The sequence below is a fragment of the Hermetia illucens genome, chromosome 3 (genome assembly GCF_905115235.1).
Source record: "Hermetia illucens chromosome 3, iHerIll2.2.curated.20191125, whole genome shotgun sequence".
NCBI classification, from domain to species: Eukaryota; Metazoa; Arthropoda; class Insecta; order Diptera; family Stratiomyidae; genus Hermetia; species Hermetia illucens.
The window spans coordinates 142,722,127-142,736,751 of NC_051851.1; the positions used below are offsets into that span (position 1 = coordinate 142,722,127).

General features: G+C 42.2%; 1 protein-coding gene across 1 annotated transcript in view; it reads left to right on the forward strand.

The window, feature by feature from the left end:
• The window catches only part of LOC119652172 (putative protein TPRXL), a 523,664-nt gene that overhangs the window by 240,251 nt on the left and 268,788 nt on the right, over positions 1–14,625 (forward strand). The window lies entirely within an intron of this gene.

Here is a 14,625-nt window from a genome sequence, read left to right on the forward strand (position 1 = left end):
TTGATATTAGTTGCTGTAATTTTGGCAACCCTGGTCGACTTTTTGTTTTACTGAACACTACGCTTTGCTTACTGAACACTACGACCGGTTTGGACTTGGCGGATTTAATTGGTAAGATAGAGTCATTGGGTCTGGCTGCAAGAAGTAGATGCTTGAACAGACCGCATTGATTGGCTGCTTGGAGACCGATATGGTTGCCACTTATCCTTGATGGGGTATAGCGCGTAAACCACCGATTGCCTGGTATGTGTTTCCTCCCTCCTATACGATTTTTTGAGACTCCTTGCCAAATATTCTGCACCAAGTACCTTTGGTTCGGCCACTCACTCATTGGCCATCCTGGGAGCACAGATTCCACTGCATGGGGTAATCAGCACTGGAATTGTCGCCCCTTAATGATGAGACCTATCCAGATGCAATCTCTGTTCACACTATCGAAAGTTTAATGTCCTTGACAGAACCATCTAAAGATCTTCGACCACATGCAAGCTCTTTCGTGATGTCTTATACGGGAACATTTATAAAAATTATTGCGTTTTTCGGTATCCTCCGCTTCCATGGCTAGCTCAATGGCAAATTCCCTTTTGTCATGGCGTACACTACGGTGAATTTCTCGGTACCGAAGTTCGAGCGCGTCACGCCCGCCATTAACGGCAGCGATTAATAGGGCCTTCAAACCCTTCCATTCATCAATTTGCTTCCTCGATTCTTCAGTCAAACAGTGTCTATGACGGCCCTTCGGGACGTGGCCGACGACCTGGGTAACATTCGAGAAAAGAAACATTTGTAACGGCAGTCCAATGTTCATTAATATTTTCAAGCTGCTGACTCAGTATATCTTTCGTCCGATCAGGAAGATAGGTCTCCCAATGTCGAGAGATAGCTGGCACATACCAGCGGTCGGTGTTGAATAATCCACAGCCTTTCAGCCTTACGAGAAGTGGCGGAGACAAGACACAAGGGAACGTAAGCGAGGCCTTTCGAGGCCGATGTCAAAGCCTCTTTTGTTACGCACATCCAGGAGATAACTTCTAAATTTACTGCTGATCGCGAAGCGGTCAATCTCATTGCTCGTATGGTATCGCTTTATGCAAGACTCTATGCTCGAACAATTTGCCACCAGCGACGAGGCGATGAAAGTTAAGAAATCCAGATATCTCGCACCATTATCGTCACGACCGCGAAGACCGTGCTTCCCCATCATATGTCCGGGCAAGGTATCAGAAGTCACCGTAGCATTCAGATCATCCATCACGATTACAGTGTTTCCTTTAGGAACCCTGCCTTGAACTGCGTGTAATTACTCGTAGAAAGCACCATTCTCGACTGTATCGGAAGTCTCCGTTGCTGCATAGCACTGTACAATTGTGATGCTCGTTAACTTAGGCCTGGATCTTGCAGTCGAAATTCTGTATGAAACGAGCTGCCACATCAAGAGAGCGCGCTTGGCGGCACCCGCTAGAAACAATCCGGCACCGGATTCGCGTCTTCTACCACTTGGCTTTCCTGAGTACAAATTTACATTACTACAAGAGGGACAGGAGTCCATCTTACTTTCTTTAATGCCAGAATATCCAGCTTATATCGTTGGAATTCCCGTCCGAGTTGAAGAAAGGAAAGGGAAAATTGGACCCTCACCACTATTCTCGAGGGTTATGCGCACCTTCCGGAAACCATTCATAGTCCGCTTTCGATAGGGAAGCCATTGATGTATTGACTTCGGTTTCGAAGTTTCTGTCAAGTATGTGGAGTGTAGCTTTAAGGAAGCGGTTCGCAGGATGTTTGCTTTTTTAAGAGGGGAATAAGGCAGACTATCATTGCGTCTGGTAACTTTGCCAAGTCACGGAGAGAGTCAGGCGGTTATGAAGGCGGCGGTAGTGGTGGTATTCAGGGTGAGGATCTTATCATAGAAGTGTCGACGTTCTTCGTACTTCGTTCTTAAGAAAGAAGTACTGGGGAGGATATCTATTTCTAAATAATCTCGGTTGTAGAATTTTCTTGTAGTGTATGCCTTAAAGGATGTTGTCTGAGAGGGAAATTTTTTGTGCTACAGGATTTGATGTCAACCAGCGGTGTAGTTGACGGCCATTGTTGCTTTAATAGGACCCAAACCAGAAACTGTCTCTGGTTACTAAGTCACTTCCTAAGGCTAGGGACCGCGAACTTTTAGCTGAGGTGGTTCGGTCTCATTAAAGGATATGCTAGTGTAGCGGTCGTTAGAGTTAAAGAACTGATTAGGACAGTATAGGGAAACGACGTTTACGAAGTCGGCCGTGGTTTTCATTGAAGCGATAGTAACCTGGAGGAATTGACTGGCCGGAAAAGTTGTGTGGCCACATTGCAGTGCCCGCCGAAAAAGTTAAAATTGGGAAATGAAGGCCTGTGGATATAATGAAGCTGGTTTTCCACACTACCTGGAGATTGTCTTCACCAAGGAATAGTTCGAACAGTGTCTGCAGTGATGCTAACATCTATGTTTGGATGCCAGAATGTTGATCATTGTGTTGAATATTATCATTCATCTCTTGTCTAAGATCTGTGATAATTTGGTTTAGCGGTACTTTTGTAGTTGAGAAGATTAAGTTTCCGCAGCGTAGTGCAGTTCACCCACTTTTGACTTTCGTCCAGCGTTTTGGGACATTTACCTGGTCCATGTATGTCGTCACCTTAAACGGAGCGCTAATAGAGATGGTAGTTCGGTGTTGCATAACTCTCTGGCAGTTTTTACATTACAGAATCTGTTTGTTCAGGATTCACTCAAGGCAAACCCAAGCGCAGTTATTTGGGTGAGATCATTTGCTTCGAAAAATACGTCAAAGGTGATTAGTGATAGGCTTATTCTACGGCCATCTACTTGCAACTTCGTTGTGACGAAGCGTTTCGAAGAAACCACACTGAAAACGCTTTGGGCCTTCAGATTTATCAGAGTAAGCGTGATCTATTCCACAAATAATAACGTGGTTTTCTACGAAGAGACAATGTAAGTCAAGAACTTCGCCTGGCTCTTCACGACCACTGCGTAGTCTTCTTTGTTCTTGACGAGTCCCAAATAATTCAAACTTAGAATTAGGGAATCCTTGGTGACGGAATTTAAATTAGAGTTTCGTGCAGCCCTAAAATCCTCAGACGGTTGAACGACAACAATTGGTGAAATTTCGTTACTCACCTATTTCCTTCCGGGGTGCCTATGGTGGTTATTTATATAGCTTAGATGGTGCTGGAGCTTGCTATTTGTTGGCAGGTTTGGCTGGAGTAGTGGCACTAGGTGTCTTCTTCTGTGGCGCAGGCGTCGAGTAGTGATCGGCTTGGAGCTGGGTCCGCCGTACGTCAATTTTATGGTCGCTTGTAATGAGGCAATTGTCACCTAGAAGCTGGAATTTGATTGCTTCAAGGACTTGTTTTTATCAACAGCTTTTTCTAGCATACTAAGGAGACTCTCGTTTTGTTTTCGTAAGGAAACACTTTTTTTATTTACAGTCTTGTCCTTCATGGTTCTATCGGAGTCGTGGGGGATGTATTTTTGGAAGATTTCCATCTTTGAAACTAAAGGTAGATTGGGTATAAAAAAGCACTTCACAGAAGCTTTGTGTGTATTCATTGCCTTGTTTCTTAGAAGTTACTAGGATATTGTTTTCGATAGGAAGCTTAGGGAAGATTTCGTGGCAGATAGTATTTCCGATTAGTAATGACATTGATTTTTAGAAATTAGTAATGACTCCTATTCTGAACCGAATATCTGCCTGTATACGACTCTGCGAATAAGGGCCAGATATTAGGGAGTGTTAGTTAAATATTGCGAACTCTTGGCCGCGTTCGAGAGAAGAACCCTCCGAACAATTTTTGGCTCCCTACATGAGGATGGACGATTCCGTAGCCTACACAATGACGAAACCTATTAGCGATACCAATGCCGTCCGGTTGTGGATAAAATCCGGCTCAATAGGTTACGGTGGGCGGGTCACTTAATCCGTGTGGATGAGGATGATCCCACCCGGAAAGTCTATAAGGGCAATATCTCTGGTAGAAAAAAAGACGAGGCAGATCCTGCCTTAAATGGAGCGATGGCGTAGGTCAGGACGCCAGACAGCTTTTAGGGATATCGAATTGGTGGACCTCGGTGCAAAACCGGGATGTCTGGAGTTCCTTATTAAGGCAGGCCTAGACCGGATACCGGTTGTTGCGCCGTTGATGATGATGATGATGTATACCACTCTGTGAATAACGGCCAGATATTAGGGAGGATGGAGGGGTGGAAATTGGAAGTTAGTTAAATAATCCCGAATGTCGCTGCTAAAGATTTATTGCAAGGACAGTATATACTATTTTATACAGGGATATGACGACTTCTGCGTCAATACTGTTCATCTTCCTATCCCAGAAGACCATCACAATTAACTTTTTTTTAGAACACAAAGTTTTATTTGTTGCTTTCTCAAAATTCTAGGAATTGATCGTAAATTTTCAGATACCTGTTTCTATCAAATACATTTTTAAATTATATTATATCATACATATAAGTCATGTTTACCAAAATCTGTACCATTTTTTTCTTTTTTCAGGTAAGGAAACCTCGTGGCTATTCTCTGAATAAAAGATGCGTAAGTTGCTTTTGTTGACCATCACGGGTTCTGGTCTAATCAAACTTTATAATGAATTCTTATTGCATAATAATAGATCATTTTGAAATCAATGGGGAATAATACAAAACGAGAGCTTGACTGAAGTCGGAACCTGACTATCATAAGTTTGTGTTCTTCTATGAATTATAATGAAAATATCTTCGATTTAGTTTCTGAGTTCCACGAGCGCTCAAATTCAAAGCAGCTTTCAACAAATCTCTACAAATTTTAAATGCTACACAATCAAAGGCAACTATCAATCAAAATAAATACTTTGCCTGATTTAAATATCCACAGTTTTCCTAACGTATTTTATCAATAAATAAAAGAATCAATTTTGCTCCCAGCCATAAAAACCATAAAAATATAGTTTTTATATTTTTAGCTAATTTATTGCTCATAAATCAGTTGAAATTGCTTTAAAAATGAACTTGAACATAATATTGACCTTGCGGATTTGAATGATCAAAGTCAACGTAAAGTTGTCCCAATAGTCGATTGGGGCGGACCTCCCTTTGTTGAGACCGCAAGGAAAAAAACTGTTTATTCTAAAATCTTGACATGCCCCCTAATTATCTGTAGACGGGAATATGATCAGCTAGTCGCAGATACAAAGCTTGAGGACAAAAGGACGTGTCTAGACTATTTTGTCCTTCATTTGAATGTTAGCTTTTTTAAGAGTTCTTAAAATTAAAATTCGGTATTGATTGAGGCCTGAAATTTTCCAGTTTGAGCGCTCAACTCAAGATTTGACCAGTTCCATAAATTATTGAAATGTTGTTTTTGTGTGATTGAAAGCCATCAAATCAAATGGCAGTTGATGTGATGGCATTCAATCAAGATTTGTACATTATTTTTGTTCACGAAACAGTTCAGGCGATGACGATGAGATTTTTCTTTAAATTATTCCGGGTGACGATGTCCCGGATGACAAAAAATTATTTTTTTACTTTATAATCCTATGAGATTGTTTAACTTCATAGCTCGTCCTTACATCAAGCACAATGCTTCCTCACAGTTTTTTTCGTTTATTACTGATTTTTTTTAGAAAAGAAAGCACCCCCTATCAAAGTGACCCTAGCCCCGGAACGCAACCACTATAGAAGGAAGTACGTTTCTGTTCAGAGTTATGGGGAATGTGCCACCAGCAATGTTATTTTAAATAATTACTGTAATGAGTTTTCTTTGAGAATCTTGCTTCCTTTAACTGATATTCCTCATGATTCTTAAAGGTCTGGATATTTCCTGAAATGTTTTTACTGGCATCATTCATTCACTCGCTCGCGCGTGATTACTACCCTGATTTGACTCAGGTACTCATTGGCATCTGAGTTGACTGGCATCCAACATTCAGTTGTGGTACAAATCCCTGTTATTTGCTTTTTCTATCACTTTCCGACATGGTCGGATACATAAAAGGAACTAGTGAGGCGGAATGTATAAAAGACAACCAGTTTTTGCATTGTTTAATTTTTTTGGGAGAACTTGGTCTTTACTGGCGGAAAAATAGGCAATGACTACCTCTGAAGTCCACTTTTGCACTTTGTACCTACGGTATTATAGCTTTTCCCCACAATCGGCAAATCCAACATGAGGGTCAAGTGAAAATGACTGCACCAAATACCCCTTCCCTCATAGCATAAGCCCTCGGAGGTACCACATAACCTTCGATGACACATTTCATCAGGACCGACTTCAGCTGCTTTCGAGTACAAGACAACACCTCACCTCTTTGCAATAGACACGAAGTTGAATTATTAAACGACCATTTCACGAAGTAATAATAATATCGTCAAAGGACGTCACACTGCGCCCTAATAGAACTATTGGCTTCCCTCCCCTTTTGGGATTTTAGTATACCTATAAACCATAGTATGTTGTTTAGACCTATGATCGACAGAAACTTTATTAGGTTCCCTATTTCCAAGTGTATCAATTGGGCATCTGGTATTAAAGGGGTCATCCAGTGTGAAGGCCGTTTTTTTTTGGCTTTTTAAAAATTTTTTTGTGAAGAACTGGATAAAGATACAAATACGAATTTTTCACCATATGTTAACTAATATCTTGAGCATACATAGCAATTTGCAGTCCGATCGCATGGTTCGTTATCGAAATACAGAGCAATTTATACACCCATCTCTGAAAAAGGTGTTTTTCTGCTGCCACGCCAGAGGGCGCTGTGATCATTTTAAAGAAAAAAAAGTCAACGGCATTTTAATGTGCAGGCTTAACTACAGTCGGCAAACGAGGATTATTAAAAAATATTACAAGTTTAATTTTTGATGCGGCGTTGAACTTTTTTTTGGGATTTTTGGTGTTTTTGGACGGCTTCCTCCATAAATAAACAAAAAACTACTGAATGAATCGCAATTATCCTAGTTTGCGGACCGTAGAAATATGTTCTCAATAAGTCCTGAAAATTTCAAAGAATTTCGTTGAATAGATTTTGGGCTATGGTGGCAGCCGATTTTCAATATGCAGTTTCGAGAAAAGCGCATTTAAAAAGTAGAATGCGATTTTTAGCCATAAAACCTTAACTGACCATTAATCTGCTATACCTAGTCAATGAACCTTAGGTTTTTTGAAGAAACACATGTACACCCTTGGCTTCGATTCTTGTCCTTTTAGGGAAGTCATTCGAACGTCTTTCGGACCGATAAATACGAGCTTTATTACGGCGATCGACATAAATCTGGCATGAGACTTATCACGTGTTTAACACTATAATTTCCGAAGGAAATCACTTCACCCATATATTCTGCACTATATCTAGATACAATTGATGCCATAAAAAAAACGATTCCGCGGATCCGACACACGGGATGACCCTCTTAAACATTCTCACGGATGCCTCAACCTTTTTTGCACTAGCGCTGGACACTGTCCCAGAACATGTGTGGTGTTTATCACTCTCTCCACAGAATATACAGACAGGGTCCGTAGATATTCCCCAGATACTTTAGCGTGCAGTGACCAGTGAGTATTGCCACTATAATCCCGAGGCACTTCTTGCTTAGATTTAACCAATCTTTCGAACGCTTTGAGTGGTATCCCTCGGGCTGTTCCATTCTTGCTAAGTTCACCCAGTAAAGTTCCCTCAGCCGTTTCTCTTTGTTTTCCGATGTCGTAGACATGGACGCATTTCCGACTCCACAGAATAGCATTGGCCTGCATAGCGACGTCGTCACTCTTTTCCTGTCCAGCTCGTGCATTGTCTTTTAACCCAATGTAGCCTGGAACCTAGAGTAGCCAGATCTTATTAAGTGAGTCGAGCGTGTTTAATCTGTTAAGGCATGCCATACCAGTTTGGAACTTACCTAGTAGGACCTAAGTGCCTTAATATCCGCTTGGATGTCGGTTAGAATAGCAATCTTCTACCCCCTGCAGTTCCTCTTAGGGTTGAAGGAGGCACATCTGTCTAGGGCGTATATTTCTGCCTGAAATATGTAAGTATGTATATGCATTGGCTCAAAGTACGTTTCCCTTGGCCCAATGACGCCGCGGCTGCTCCCTCTGCCATAAGAGATCCGTCAATATACCAGTTAATCAGTTGCTGGTTTAAGATATATGTCAATGCCACACCTGCTAGCTTACCATGTTGTTCCAACCTGTTTTAAACTTCTTACCAAAGTGACACTTTGTTGTTCCATTATCACTTCGTATTAATAATTCAGGATGCCCTCTAGAAAAAAGATCAATTTTCTATCGATTTAGGCAGCGCGCTGCCTCAATGGTACTCCCGAGCATTCTGAAAATCGCTCGATATGTGCAGATGAAGAAAAGTCAATCCCAGAAGGCCTTCTAGGGATGCCGTTGGACAAGCTCTCATTGCCCCACACATGCAAGCTAGTCTTTCAAGTTTATGTGGCTCCCTCGCTGTTGGATTGAGTTCCATTCTATCTACCCAGATTATCGCCCTAGCGCTCGCCAGTGTATCCAGTCAGGCATTCTTGCGGGTGCGTTCCCATTTTTCGCTTCTAGGTACCTGCAAGTCATTAGAGCCCTCGTGGCTTTCTGACATATATTTTCAAGATGTCTGTTCCAGAGTAGTTTTTTGTATATTGTGATTCCCAAATATTTGACATCTGTTACTCGTTGCACCTCCGTGCTATGTTACCCTATGACTCTCAGGCGATCAAGTTTGCGCTTCCTAGTGAATTAAACTATATTGGCTTTGACGGGATTTATTTGCTCGGATACTGAAGGCATAGGTTTGTCGGGAGCTTCCTTAAGGGCCTTTCCTTTGTTCAGGCCTTCCCTCAGATAGCGCAGATACCATCTAGGACCTGTGCCACAGAGGCCTGTCACCTTTCTAACATCTGGTATGGTGATCTGAGACGTATCCTTGTTCGTCCCTGTCCGTCGAGCGGGAACTTTTTTTGAATTTGGTCTTTTCAGTAGTCCAATGTTGACCTTGGTTCGACTGTTTCCTCCTAGCTTCTCCTTTATTGTGTGTGATCACCTGGCTCTCAATTTTACAGCGATATGTCTCCGCCTGTTGGGCCAACTTTTGTGTGTACGGGTTTGTTGTTTGTTTGTTGTTTTATTGTATAATATGATTCCCGCGAGTATGGGGGTTACGAAGTCCGCCGTGCCGTAGCCCCGTAGCACGGTAAGGCATGGCTTACTCACTTAGGCGTCCAGGTATTCAATAACACTTCCTTTGGATATAGACAGTTTCCTACTACCGCAATCTATCCAATGGGCACGGTTCGCAGAACACCGGGGAAGTATTCTTCGAGTCCTCGGTCTACATCCGTTGCGTTTTGTTAATAGTAGGGTCAGCTTGTACAGCCTTGGTTCCTGTTACGCCACATGTCCACCCCAGAGAAAGTTCCCAGAAGGCTGTATTCCGAATCAGTCTACCTTGCAGTCCACTGCTTGACCGCATACACAAGGTGACTTCGATTAACCACAAAAGTGGATCTGCATTTTAGTAATCGAATCGATCTGCCTTTCTGAAATGAACACTGCTACCGTTGAAGAAGGTATTCGAATAAGCAACAAAATAGTTGCATATCATCCGCTAAAATTCTCAGCGCACATACATGAACCGTTTGTGTTAAGTATTGTCATGAATATTGCATTTCCCAAAAATTTGCCATTAAGACACTTGTAACGTTATTACACATAGAAAGAGTAATTTTAGATAATTTGCCCAGTCATTTTTAGGCCCTCTTTTGCAGAATTTAGGTTTGGGGTTCTACTCTTGCTACATTACCTAATTTTGCAACTTTTATAATACTGAACCAAAACCGCTGAACTGTGATTACTGCATTGGTTTAACTCAAGCATTCGTCCATCGCTGAGTTAACTGGCTGTGTGTTATCTCTGTCACAAGCGAGATTTGACCTAAAATCCGAAAAGTTTACTACTCTATCAATTAAACCGCATGGGCATACGAGTATGTACGTTTTTGTCAATCATTGCTACTAAAATTTATGTAGTTGCGAGTGACTCCTTCGTATGATATAACGCTTCAACTGTATCTATGGATCGTTGTTGTTGGTTCATGGAAATATGTTTCACTGGCCTTGAAAACTTCCCGAAAACCCCATATTTCTCTTGTTCTGTTCTGCATTACGTAACTCTATTGTCGCTCACTCATTGGGCATGCTAAAATTATGGATCCCATTCCAGACGTAAGCCTGCACTGGAGTTGTTACCCTTTCTTAATGTGTGACCTACCCACTGACATTTCCGTCTCATGATCAATATGTTGGCCCAGAGTATTTCGGTGGCACGATGGAGCTAGGTGTTGCCGAAGACTGGGAGCTTTCGAGCAATTGTGGTGGCTTCCCGCGGGCTACTCCCATATTGCAGCACGGAGAATACATTGGCAAGGAACAAACTTCATGTTGGTGTTGAGTACCGACATTTGCAGATTTTAAACAGAACTGCGAACGGTAACAAAGCTGTCCTGATATACATATTTATCAACGCCGTGAGTATCCCGCCCAAATGTAGATGAGGAAAATCCGATCACCTGTCCAACTGATCAGATTGCATTTATTAGCATTCTCAATCAAATTTTCGCCTTCATATCCCGCTCTGATAACAGATATTAGTTCTTCTGAAATGCCCTACCTGAGTAGAATACTGCAGCTTCTTTCTGAGGAAAGGTTTTTCGAATTGGATGAAAGTCAAGTTAAGTAGGGATCTTAATCTCAATATGCTTTGAAATGATTCAAAAGGTAGTCAGTGCAGGAGAGTCTAAGTGGAAGCTTTCTGCTGAACTTGTTTTCGGAATGTTTTTTATGGGTTCCAGGGTTATTTTATTTTAGTATATTTTTGTCGCAGTGAGTACCGCGCAAATACGTATCCCCTCCCTCATCGTATTCCAAATACCTACGGGATCTTAATAACCACCATCTTCCCTTATTCCCTCGAAAGAATCGGGAATTCTCAGGACTTGGATACGCATAATAAGTACGTCTATAGAAACTGAACTTCAAGCTCCATTTTAGTGGAATACTTTGACGGCTAAAATGATCTCATTTTCACAATACAACGATAAACTATTTAATCAGCTAAGGATGTCATATAATCATCTTTTGATGATCCAGCACTCATCAATATTCCCTCGCGGACTTTTTAGGATATCTTAGGATGATAATTCACTCATTGTCAGTCAGATCATGAAAAGGTCCTTCTTGATCTTGTGGTGTCGATTCTTTCTGACTTGTTGTGTTGATTTCTTTCCACCCCAGTGGTAACGTCCTCTATGGTACGCATCTTCAGAAGAAACCACCGAAATGTATTGCTGATGAAACTCAATTGGCGGGTTTTTAGAAATTGTTGAAATCTATAAAGCTCTGCAGAAGGTCGAGTTTTTTCATCACCCACTATGCTACTACCTTACTAGGCTCTACTAACTTCGTGGCCGGATTTCTTAGATCTTAGACCTTTTCTTAGATTTCTTAGATCTTAGACCTTTGACTCTATTAATCATACGATACTTCTGCCCAAACTCGCTTCATTTGATATCTCCTTCTTACTCATCACATGACTCTTACCTCTCCGATCGCTGTTTTTATAGTTACTTATCCAGTTTCTTCGAAAGTGATCATTTATTTAACGGGGCCACTCTCGGAAACTGACCAAACGAAAAATCTGAAAAAAATCAAGATGCTGCCACTATATGGTGGCTAGTCTCCGAAATACCTTCCATACCGATATCCCGTCAAATAAAGTTAATAATAGTATACTACTATAATTTTTAATAATTGACTGCAGAACCCCCCTTAAGTTCATCCTAGCTTGATCCTACCAGGTTTGGTAGAAATCGCATTACATTACTAACAAAGTTATAATACGTCAAAGTTGTCGGTTCATTCACACTGAAATGTCTTTTTAAAAGAAATACACAAAACCTTGCAACCTGACGACTTGTTCTTAATTTCAATAATCGATGGTTGAAAGCCGTTTTTCACTCAGGTGCTGATGATATACTCCTTTTCTTGCATAAATTTTACAGCACAGAGTGGCACGGTTAATAGTCTGTGGATCTTTGCATGGAAAGGGACCATGTGAATGGGAGTGGTTTGAATTTTCTGGAATCGTTCGATGTATAGGCTTTCTGTAACTATCGTAGAGGATCCCATTTTTGCCTCTAGTGATTCTTAAATCTAGAAATGGCAGTTCTCCATTGTCTTGTATTTCCATTGTGAATCTTAGGGCTTTCCGCATTTCCTCTGCTTTGTCTTTGTGGACATTGGCGAGACTGATCTTTGGGAGCATACCTTTGGAATGTAGATCACTTTCAATTTTGTCCGTGAATATGTCGCTCAACAAGGGGACAGGGTTTTCTCATTGCCACCCCTCTGATTCTTTTATTGAACTTTGAATGTCAGGTAGCTCTCAGTCATGCATATCCACGCAAGTTTCATGTCCATCCCTGTTCCTGTTTTTCACGACAAGGATGTGGAATTTTTACTTAGTAGCGTCAGATAAAGAAGCGTTTCTTTCACCGGGATACTTGGAAACAAGGGGTTCATCCAATGTCGTAAATTCTACGTCCTTTAGTTTTCTGATGAGGTCCTCTCTATGCTCCAGCAGCTCCTATTCTATGAAAAAACTGGTTGTAAAATAAGTCCAGCCTCAGGCTCTCTTGGTGGTTCCGTAATATATAGTTTTCCGTTAGGGTTGTCAACTAACGCAACCCAATCAACCAATTGGCACAATTTGTCTCATTTTACACCGCGGGAGACTCGGCTTCATCTTTCTCCTTCTGCAGTTTTTTATTAAGAAAGAACTCCCAGCGGTCACCACATGGCTGTGAAGACTAAGTTTGGTAGCCGTTCATGTTGGCTCATCATGCGTTTCCCAGGTGTTGCTCTCACTCCTGAGTATTTATCCACGTTTTTGGCCTGGGATCAATGTTACTTTTTGGCCGCTGGTCTTTCATGTGCTTCACTTGCGTCACTATTACGTCCTTCTTGGAAAGGAGTGGTTCCCCAACACGATGTGCTCCGCAACCTTCGATGTCAAATCTGCTGATTTCTTCTCTTCCGCCAATTCTCCCTACTTCATGTTCTCTCTTCGACGTATTTCCACTTCTTCTTATCTTACTTTTGTGTAAATTGTTGATAGTCTGGGCTGTATATCTATTAAGACTGGTGATATCTAAGATTTGTTCTTTCAGTCTGTTGTTTTCGAAGATTCGTTGGCACTTCTTAACGATTTTATCCACCTATTTCCAAGTTGTGGCGGAGGATTAGTTCAGAATTTTCCGTAAAGTTTATTCACGAGTTTGTCTTTCAACCTGATCTCGTAGTTCTCTCTGTCCAATACAACCACGGCATTCCCATTGTATGCTTTTTTTTGGGGTAGGGTAGGTGAATGCATTTACTCACACAGTGTTGGACTCCCGATTCGGTACGTCGTCGGACTACCAACTAAACACCTCCCCATCGTCAGAGAGCTAGCCTGGAACCGTTTGTCACATTACTTCGGGCCAGCCCCTCAACTCTCCCGCCTTGCGGAGCCTTCAAATCAGGGAATTCCTTTCACCAACGGGAGGTGAGAGGAGGAAGGGAACTGTCAGTTCAAGGAGCCCCCTGCCATCCGGCTCCTCCACCGGTCGAGTTCTATCTTCTTAGCAACGAGAAGGGCCCGAACGTAATAGGCAACACGGTTCCAGCTGTCAGCAGTCCTCAGCATCTCTTCCACAATGTTGTCTGGAGAGAGATCCCCTGTGTTTAAATAGAGCTGCTGACGAACCCCATCCCACCTTCCACAAGAAAAAAAAGTGGTGGGCATCGTCCACAACTCCATTGCAAAACACACAATCCGGAGAACGCGCCTTTCCAATCTTGCGCAGGTAAACTTCCATGCCCACTTAAAAATTTGGTAAGGAAATAGTCAGTCTCACCATGCTTCCGATTCAGCCACGCACCTAAGTTGCCGATGAGCCGCGCAGTCCATCTGCCTCTAGTTTCATTTTGCCAAGAGAGCTGCCACTGGTCTAGAGTGTGTTGCCGTTCTTCGCGAGCAACCACCTCCCTTGGCTCATCTCCCTTGCGCTTGTATATGGCCTGACGCTCCCTAGCAAGAAGGGCAACGGGGATAACTCCCGCGATCACGCTTTGTTGTGCATACGCACAAAGAATTGCTTAAACCTCACCAAAAAGAACCTCCGAATCATAGTCATTCTCACGGGCCATTGTCAGCTGAACTGTCACCCAGGGAAGCTAGGGATGTCTACGGACACTGCCTGCAGGTTTTGTGAGGAGGATGACGAAACCTCTATGCACGTCCTGGGACAGTGTCCGGCACTTGTTCAAAGTAGGCCGAGGTATCTGGGAGGACACTTAATACCAGATGCAAAGCTGAAAAATCTGGAAGTAGGGAACATACTAAAGTTCCTAACGGTTATAGAGCTGCTTGGGATACTATGATCAATAGGTACACTATAACCAGTAAAAGGGGCACAATAGTTCTTCAAGGACGCGGTGCGACTTTCCCTTAACAGAATAATAATAATAATGGATTCATCCATTCCATG